Source organism: Lytechinus pictus, chromosome 11 (assembly GCF_037042905.1).
Source record: "Lytechinus pictus isolate F3 Inbred chromosome 11, Lp3.0, whole genome shotgun sequence".
In the NCBI taxonomy this organism is placed as follows: Eukaryota; Metazoa; Echinodermata; class Echinoidea; order Temnopleuroida; family Toxopneustidae; genus Lytechinus; species Lytechinus pictus.
The window spans coordinates 17,930,504-17,940,111 of NC_087255.1; positions in this window are offsets into that span (position 1 = coordinate 17,930,504).

Consider the following 9,608-nt stretch of genomic DNA (forward strand, 5'->3'; position numbering starts at 1 on the left):
ACTTCATTTATTTTCTCCCAATTTGATTGAGCATCAAATGGTTAAATAATTTTGTATAAGTTATGATGAGAACAGGAGAATATGATATTAATATTGTCCTCATTACACCAAAATATTCTGACTAAAAGAAACTTTTGAATAGCAAATCTTGTAATTCTCAAATTCATAAAGCAACTTTGGGGGAAAAGATGTGTAAGACATATTTTTGCATGTGTCGGAAATAACTGCCATGGCAACAAAATATATGTTTAATATCAAGTAAAAACTTTGGGGTTCGATCTGTCATCAGATATTAACTAATTCTGATGGACTTGTTTCACTTATCGGTCTTGGGGTAAAGATGGGCAAGACATATATTTCGCCATGTGTTGGAAACTCTGTTTCCATGGTAGCGGCATATTATAAGTTTATAACTATTCAATATCTTGCGGATTGAACTTCTTACCGTATTCATTTTATGACCTATGCCCGAGAAATGTGGCACACACATAGTTCTTGAGATAAAGATGTGCAAGACACCACTGGCGGATCCAGGGGGGGGGGGCAAATCCGGCCCGTGCCCTCCCTCCCTTGTGAGAGGCACAATTAGAATTTGTAATGTAAAAATTGGGTTAAAAAAGAAGTGTGTCCCCCCCCCTGCCCCTTTTGACCGTGAAGACCATTTTTTTTTTTTTTTTGCTTGTCAAATTTTTCCTAGGGAAAATGTGCCCCCCTTTTTGAAAAATCCTGGATCCGCCCCTGCAAGACATATTTTTCGCATTTGTTGGAAATTATGTTAAACACATATGACAAAAAAAAAAGAAAACTCATTGCAAGTCAACTACTTCTCCAGTTTTCGGTCAGTGCTCTTGAAAGTTGGCACAAATATTCATCTTGAGATAAAGACATGCAAGATTCATTTTCCAAATGTGTTGGAAACTGTATTTCCTTGGTAATGGTCTAATGCTTGGGTATTAATAATCACCTTCAGAGATATTTCTAGATTCATATGCTATTAAAACCTGTATCGCTAATGATTATAAATAGATGTACGTCATTTGAAGAATAAGGACATCAGTATAAATGAAAATAAGAATGCTCGTCATCATACTTGAACTAGAGTGTATAGTGACATATCAAAGGATTTACAGTGGATATACAGTTGTGCTCAAAAGGTAGTGAACTCCACCACAAAATGCACTCCTTCACGCTGAGTGTTAAATATAGACAACCAAACTACAATATTCTGCAAGCCCAGGGCACAAACTTTATTGAATGTAATATTTTATCACCTGACGTCGCAATTAAATGTCTAAACCATGGCAGATCTTGAAGATTTTAAGTATGTTGAAATTTTTGTTGGGGTTCACTAACTCTTTGAGTACCACTGCAGAAGCAAACTCAAGCTATTGTACTACATGAAGATATGTACTCTTTCTTCACAGTTTTCAAGGGAATATCTCAGAAAAAGTGGGTCAAATGTAGATTATGCACTTAAAATACAGATTTATATGACTTATCGCATGCATGTATGGATCACCATAAATATTGCTGTAACTCATATTGTTTTATGTGCAAAAATAGTTTTATTACTTTCAGTAAAAACCTGCACTACATGTAGTATAGATTTGAAAATTAATATGGCAAGAAAAAAAAGAAACATTAAGGGCTGAAATGCCTCCTCACACTGATGTGACCTCATTATAGAATGTCATTTTGCAGAAAACAAATTATGAAAGAAGAAGAAAAACATACTTTTCTCAGTGAAAGGACTAATGTTTCTCAAAGGAGAATAAGATTTTTTTGTATAAGGATATAAAAGTAATTGTTGAAGAAGAATTACGAGGAAGCCTTGCACTACAGGATGAAGCTCGTAAAACCTTCATTTCAAGAGAAAAGCTTAATTTGTTCTGTGCTGCGTGACAGAATCAATGCCCCGGGATCAGTGCATTCCAAATAAAGGGAAAGATTATTCCTCATTAGCAGAGCTGCCAATTAGTCGGATATTATTTAGTTACTAGGATTTGTAAGGGGAAAGTGACACTACATAGGATTTTTCCCCTAGAAATAGGATTTTTGAAACTTGTAAAAAAGAAAGTTATGGTATTTTAAAGTTTCTCTTAATTTCACAAAACATTTGTATGCACTTCCTGGTTGGTATGCAAATGAGAGAACAAATGATGTCTTCCACTCATTATTTTTTAGTATTTTCTTATATGAAATATTGTAATTTTCTATTAAAAAAGGGCAATTCCGTAAAATCAACCTTTTTGTACATCTGACCCCATTTTCCTCAGGTTTTACTTCACTCCATAAACTGACCAAGTCATGATTATTTGAGAGCATTATACATGTACAGACTGTCAAAAGAACCAGAAATAAGAGACAGAAAATTTCATGAAGGTCTCACATACACGGGGTCAGATGTACATGTTTTATGGAATTGCCCCTAATTATAATAACATAACATAGTTTATTTGTGCACATACATGTATCTACCTTGTTAGATGCTCAAGTTGCTCCTATATTACACTGGTTAAGCTAGGCTATGATAATGATTATAAACACAAACAAACAGAAGTTAAAGAACAGTTACAATAATGAAAATGACTAATGGGGTGTTGCAAGAAACTTGCGATCAATTGCAAGTCAATTTTTGGTCCCTAAATCAATCATATGTCTTGCAGTTAATTGCAAATTAGTGATTGATTCCTAATTTGCTCCTTGAAACAAGAAGTTTAATCTGATTTGCTTCAGCTAACGTTGATCTATCAGTTGTAAAATTGCAACAGAATATTTGCAATTGATCGCAAATATTTTCTTGCAACACCCCCTAAGTAAAACACCAGCTATATAAAACAGTTTGGTGAAAAATAAGCTTTCTTTTTTCAGTGCAATGCTTGAGATTTTTCTCTTTTATTTTCAAATAAATTGTTTGGTTGGACTTATCGTGTAAATTAAAAATATTTTCATTGTAACATGGTCTCCTTGCCTTTTGCGCAGGCTCCACATTCCATTAAATTAAGTTCGGAATTATTTTGGTTTAAGTCTGGAAGTATTGTCTCCATTTACTCTTTTATGCCATTTAAAGGAAATTAATTTGTCTTCCCCTATATTTCCTTGTATAGCTTTCATTTGAACCATTTGTTAATAAAATGTAAATATATCTCAGAGTATAATATAGAATATATAGGTAAACCGTGTCATAAGAAATATTGTATCTTTTCTATGCATATAGTTAGGCTTAAACAGTAAAAAGTCACATATTTTTATGCAGCTAGATCTTTGAAAATTTAGTAGGATATTGTTTAATAGAATAAAGCTCAATTTTCATCTAAAGATGACTTTTGTTACTATATGAAGCAAATTAATGCGAAGGTTGGGATTTTTGTGTTCCATTTTCTTGACATTATGATGGTATTGTACAGATTTCATTTATCGCTACTGGCGTGATATTAATATCAATGTAAAATGTTCAGGAGAGGTGGAAAAAACTGGCTGCATTTAATATCGTCAGTAATAGTATGGTATTTGATATACATGTATAGCGTAATGTTTGTGTTTTTTTTTTAATTTAAGATAAAGAAGAGCCAGGATCAGGGAGTGTTTCACGAAAGGACTCGCTGGATAGTTTATCCAGCAGTTTCCATGGTAACAGTGGTTCTCAGCCAATCAAAACCAAGGAAATTTGTCAGATCTCACAGCTTGTCAGATGACAAACATTGATGAAACCCTTCCCGGAACAAGACATCACTTGATAGTTTTATCTTGTCATTAGAAGGCAGTGGATAAATATCTACAATTAAAAAATTAAAAATGGTTGGTTCAGCTGGTCATTTATACATATAGCTTTACACTTTTCTATCAATTTACAGTCTTTAGATCAGATAGAAATGACCAGGGCCTTACAAGCCAAACTATCCATTAAGATGTCTTTAACATTGTGGGACAGATGCCGCAGTTCCATAAAGGATTTGCCTGGTAGGCATGGTCTCATTATCTTGCACACTGCTGTAAATGCCTGTCCACCCATGCAGCCTGTCTGCCGAGTGCTCCCGGGCATGTTATGTATACGGAGTCTTGTCTTTCTCAAGAAGTGTGCGAAAATGGTGAATTTTCTTTGTACAATATTGCAGAATCTGCCCCCGCCTGTGGAATATCCATGTTTCCTTTGATCTACCTACTTTCTATTCTTGGTGTCACAAATACCCTTGACATATACATGTAGCTTGCATATTGATGAGTCAAAGCCCATATATATATATATATATTATGATGACGACAATTGAAGCAATACAACACACTCCTGTCTGTTCTGCAACATCAAAACCTTAGGAGTTTACAAAGTATTCATGCAATCTAAAAACTTGTCTTATACGGCGGAATATTTTGAAAATTGAAAATTTCTCAAATTCATTTCAGGGAATAATTTTCCTGGTATCCCAACGCAATTTGCTCCACATTTTTGAAAGACTGCTACATGTATGTATAAATTCTTTTGTATAGCATATTTTACATAGAACTGTACATTACTTAGTTGAGAGCTTTTCTCGTATGACCAAAAATGTTATTCAAATTTGTAAAACAAAAAATTCCCTGCATTTGCAAACAATCAAGACACCAAAAGAAAGAGAGGCGATATTGGAACTTATCATGCCACTCTTTCTAAGATAATCAGCTTGTATGTTACCATTTCATCTAATATGCAATATCTTCTGCTCTCTGGATGGTAGGTGTTCCTAATGTTCGGGTGGGTGTTCTCAAATGCCTTTGAAAGATATGAACAACTTTATGAATGACTGGTGACCCGTTCTTGAGAGCAACATCAACACCGATGAAAGTTGGGATAAATCCTTTACCAGTTGAATGTAAAGTTGTTCATAATTTAAGAACTTTATGAAACACCCACCAGATATCTTTGGATCAATGAGTAACACATTCCTAACTAGCTATGGAGGAATACAGATTGGTGTTTTTTTTTAGTCATACATGTATGTTTGTTTTTGTTTTTTATGTTTCGTTTCTTGTTATGTCGAGTACCAAAGTGATGATTCGAGATCATCACAAAAACGTTTTTTGTTTTTTGCATTTCAACATTTTTTGATACCATATCTTGGAAAAGCATGATAATAAGAAAACCCTCCACAACCCAAGTTTGATGGAAATTAGTCCTATGGGCCCATATCTTCAAGGGGCCCAAGACACAGCCATATCAATACCTACATTGCCCATCAGTAGGCTATGCCCTACCTTGGGCAACCATGAAATCATTCATTGTGTTCAGATTTCTGCTATTCCGAACTATAATAATGAAAATGCTGAAATGCATTGTTTTTTAAATGACAATGTCACACTTTGGTACTTAGAGCTTGTATGTAAATTGTAGTCGGACTGTGATATCAGGCCATATCTCACTCTTTTTGTACGTTGTCTATTGTATATCGTTATGATACTGCATGACATTCATTTTTGTACTCAATAAAATTTTTAGAACAATAAGACGTTTGTTTTACCCATTTTGTGCCGGTTTCTGTCCTGATGTTATTTACATACATATTCATCTTCATATGTAGTGGTACATGTGCATGTATGTTAATGATTTTGTTTGTATATCAATGAATAACAGGCAAAAAAAAAATTTTGATAGCTACTTTTTTTTTTTAGCTTACCAGCCCAATTTTGCTGATTACATTGGACCCTTTGTAAATTTCACGGGCTCTATGAAGCTTTTTTTTTTTGGGGGGGGGAGCAGGGGGCAACTTCACCCAGAGACCCTGTATGATGTAAGTTTTGCAATTATGGACTTTATTATTATGGACACATGGACAAATTTTAGCATCAGTGGATTCACTAGTTAACTTCGCTATCTTCAAACAATCTGTATCATCTCGCCTTCCAATCTATCACTCTCACCACTATCTTTGCCACCATCTTCATTGCAATCTATCTTAATCATATCCTTCTGAACATTTTTATACAAGTACATTCAGATTCCACTACTCTCATTAAAAACACAACTACATGTATACTGTACATGCCATCTGGAAGGCTCCATCTTTCCACAATCTTTTGATTGCATTTTTCACGAAAGCATATCACAGAAAATGGGAAGATTTCAGTAACTTCATTAACTTTTGAAAACAATTTAAAGTAATGAAGTGTGTTAAAATTTTGAATAAATCCATTCCATATACTGCAAAATGTGGCATTATTGAAAGGACAGGAGGATTATATGAGAAAAAATACAGGGTGGGGGATTTATTACCAAAATAGGAAAAATTCTTCCAATATAAGTCCTCGGGCAAGGCACGATCCCTAAGAAGGGGTGAACATTATCAGACGTGATAGAGGTATGGAAAAAGTGAGAAGAGAAAGGGAAAATATATATATTTTTTTTAAACAATTTGAAATAATAAGACGAGACAAAGTATATATTTTTCTGATCAATACAGTCCTTTCCTCATACTTGGTTCAAATAATTTATTATAAAACTGGAAAATTTATCAACTGCATCAATCCACTTGTTTTCTATTTTTTATGACATTTTTAATCATTTTCTTTTTTTCATCATCAACATCATCATCATAATGAGTAAGATTTTTTTGACTAATAACATCTATCTTTTATCTACTATAGTTCATATCTGATACTAGCAGACAAGACTACATATCTCCTAACTACACATAACAGTGGATTCTTTCTACACCAGACGCATAATAAATTATCACAAGAAAACCATTGAATTCACAAAGAATGTTTTTCTTTTCTCCATCCTTCCAACAAATAATCTACAATTGGAAATTTGAGGCATGCCCTGAGCTTAATAATTTTTCATGATCATATTTTTTCATCACAATACTACAAAAACGACAGAAACATTCGCAACATTCAGGAGTGCAAACAGTACAAAGAGAGAGAGAGATAAAGGAAAACCTATTTTGGAGATTCCGACCATAATCACAACAAAATCTTCCAATTAAGTTTCCAATCTCTTCAATCTTAAAATTTCTCACAATATCCTCTGAGAGATCTTTCCAAACTCTTGTTGAAAAGCCCAAAACAGATGACAAGAAAATATCTTGCATTGAAATGATGAATCAATGGTACAAAATATACACAAAGGAATTTGGCTAATCTCAAGTAATATCTTACATACATAAGAATATAATCCTCGCAAGTACAGAAAATTTGAATTCAAATAATATTTCAAAAATTATAAGTTAGTATGACAAATAAATGTTATATCCACTCATAAGAGGGGGGGGGGGGGGCGGTGACAAGCAAGCAGTTTTTCCAATGCAAAGCAGACCTTTATTGAAAATTCTATTCATATATGATAGCTTTTCCCATTTTCACTCTTATCTATAGAGGTTTTTGTATATAAGCAAAATCATGTTGCCTTTAAATTCACTCTTTGTATTAATATCTGTCAAATTATATTTTTTCCGTAACAAAAATTCATACAACTCATGACTTGCAGAAATAGATAATATACTTAAAAACCTGCTCCACAAAAGAATTTACTCTATAAGCTAACATTTTGGTGTGCAGATATTTTCTGGCTTCTTCATGAGTTTATTTCCTCAATGCTGGTATTTCTTTTTTTATGTGAAGCAATCTGCAGAAATGCAAATTTCAGCAATATTGGACCCGCAAAATTTGTGTAAAAAACTGCAAAATCGTATGAGTGCATGACCTTTTGGAAACAGAGTCTATGGCAAAAATAAACACTTTCTGAAAATTATCGCCACTCGCGATTGATAACAGAATCAGTTACACATCATTCAGACCTTTTTACTACTTGTGATATTAGTTGCACGGTTTGAGTTCATTATAATGATGTATGATGTGTAACAATACACTATCCACATTGTCAATGGTGGTATATTATGAATTATAATGCACTTTGAATTGTGAGGCAATATGCATGATTTAAGCTCCTCCGCCCAGTTAAAACCGGTCAGTAATTGAACGCACGTTCCTTCACTTTTTATCCACAGCAAAAACATGGTCACGAGTAGCAACAGACGGTGAGTTGTGATCACGACACAGGATAAACAAGCATTTTGACGTGTGATTTATAACCACTTGTGGCTGATAGTCCCATCGATTGCAAATGGCGATAACTTCTTAAAGGGGGCACGTACAATCGATTGTAAATCTTGATTGCATGATTTATGTAACAGAATCCTGATTTAGCAACTATATACCACGAAGTGTGAATGTTCATTTGGCAAACATACGAGAGATAATTTCCCATAAAATGACCCGCTATTTGAAAACAGTAGTACTCTATAAAAGCAGTACATAAAGGAAATTGTTTTGAAAATGATTCATTGGCATTGCCTTTCTCTGCAACAAAATATTTCACAAAAAAATCAAAGAGAAATAACAGGATATCCCTGCATTTTGCTTTAGAAAAAAACATCTTTTCTTAATGGGCTCAACCCATATCATTCAATATATCTGTAAACACATCATCTAAACACTATAGAATCAATCACACAAATAATATATATCTCGCGGCAAACAATTTGGTCATGTGAAGAAAAGAATAAGGAGAAAAAGTGAAAACATGAACATATTTAGACTCTACGAACTTAGAAATATTATCTATGATCATATCCAGCTGATATCAACTGTACATGTTTTATACACTAGATATCTAACGAAACCTTGAAACATCAATATAATGTATTTTAGTTGTCTCTGTACACAAAACATTTCCTTGCACTTAATTCCCTCAAAAAGTTTTTTTGACATAAAATAGCACCTGTCGTTCATCTCCAATTCCTTAGAAAAAAAATCTTTGTCAAAATATATTGGCACTTCCACTTCTTATCCAATTGTGGTGGCAAAAAAAAAAGAAGAAAAAAAAGAGAACAAATCTTGACTCAATCTCTATCATAACACTTGAACATAAATAAACAACAAAGTGAATTATACAACGGTATGCAAACTTTTGATGGTGACTCGCCCCTTCCAAACAGTCATAATTAAAATCTGAGTTCTCATATCATTTTTTTATTCTCGACATCTACATGAAAACTAATTGGCCAGAGGAGCTATTAAATCTTTCTCACCATTAGAGTGAAAAGTAGATTTCTAACTCAACTTCGATGTTATTCCTTAAAAAATTGGACAACCTGCCAGCATGCAGTCAGGCAGTTTGTTGATTTAATGACATTTAGTTTATCTTACTTTTGTCCTTTTTAGAAAACGATAGTAACACACGTCTAGGTGTAAAATATCCTTCTAAAATTAGCAAAATGAAATTAGCAATGAGTTAATATAAAGTTTTCATTATGAATGAGAACAATTCGGGTAGATTATCACTGCTATTGAAGAGAACTCAGACTTCGTTTTTCTAACCAAATAGAAGGGAACCGAGGCACGCTATTTCATAAGCAGCACATTTCCCTTTCACAAAATAGCAGAGATAAAGGAAACTTTTTTTAAAGAATATAAACCACTTTTGATAGACTATCACACTTCTTTCTTGAAAAAAAAAAAAAAAAAAAAAAGAAGCAGCTTTACAACATATACATTATGCACAATTTCAGGTAATGCCGCAATTTCAGAAACTATATATATATTTATATATATATATATATATATAAGAGGAACAC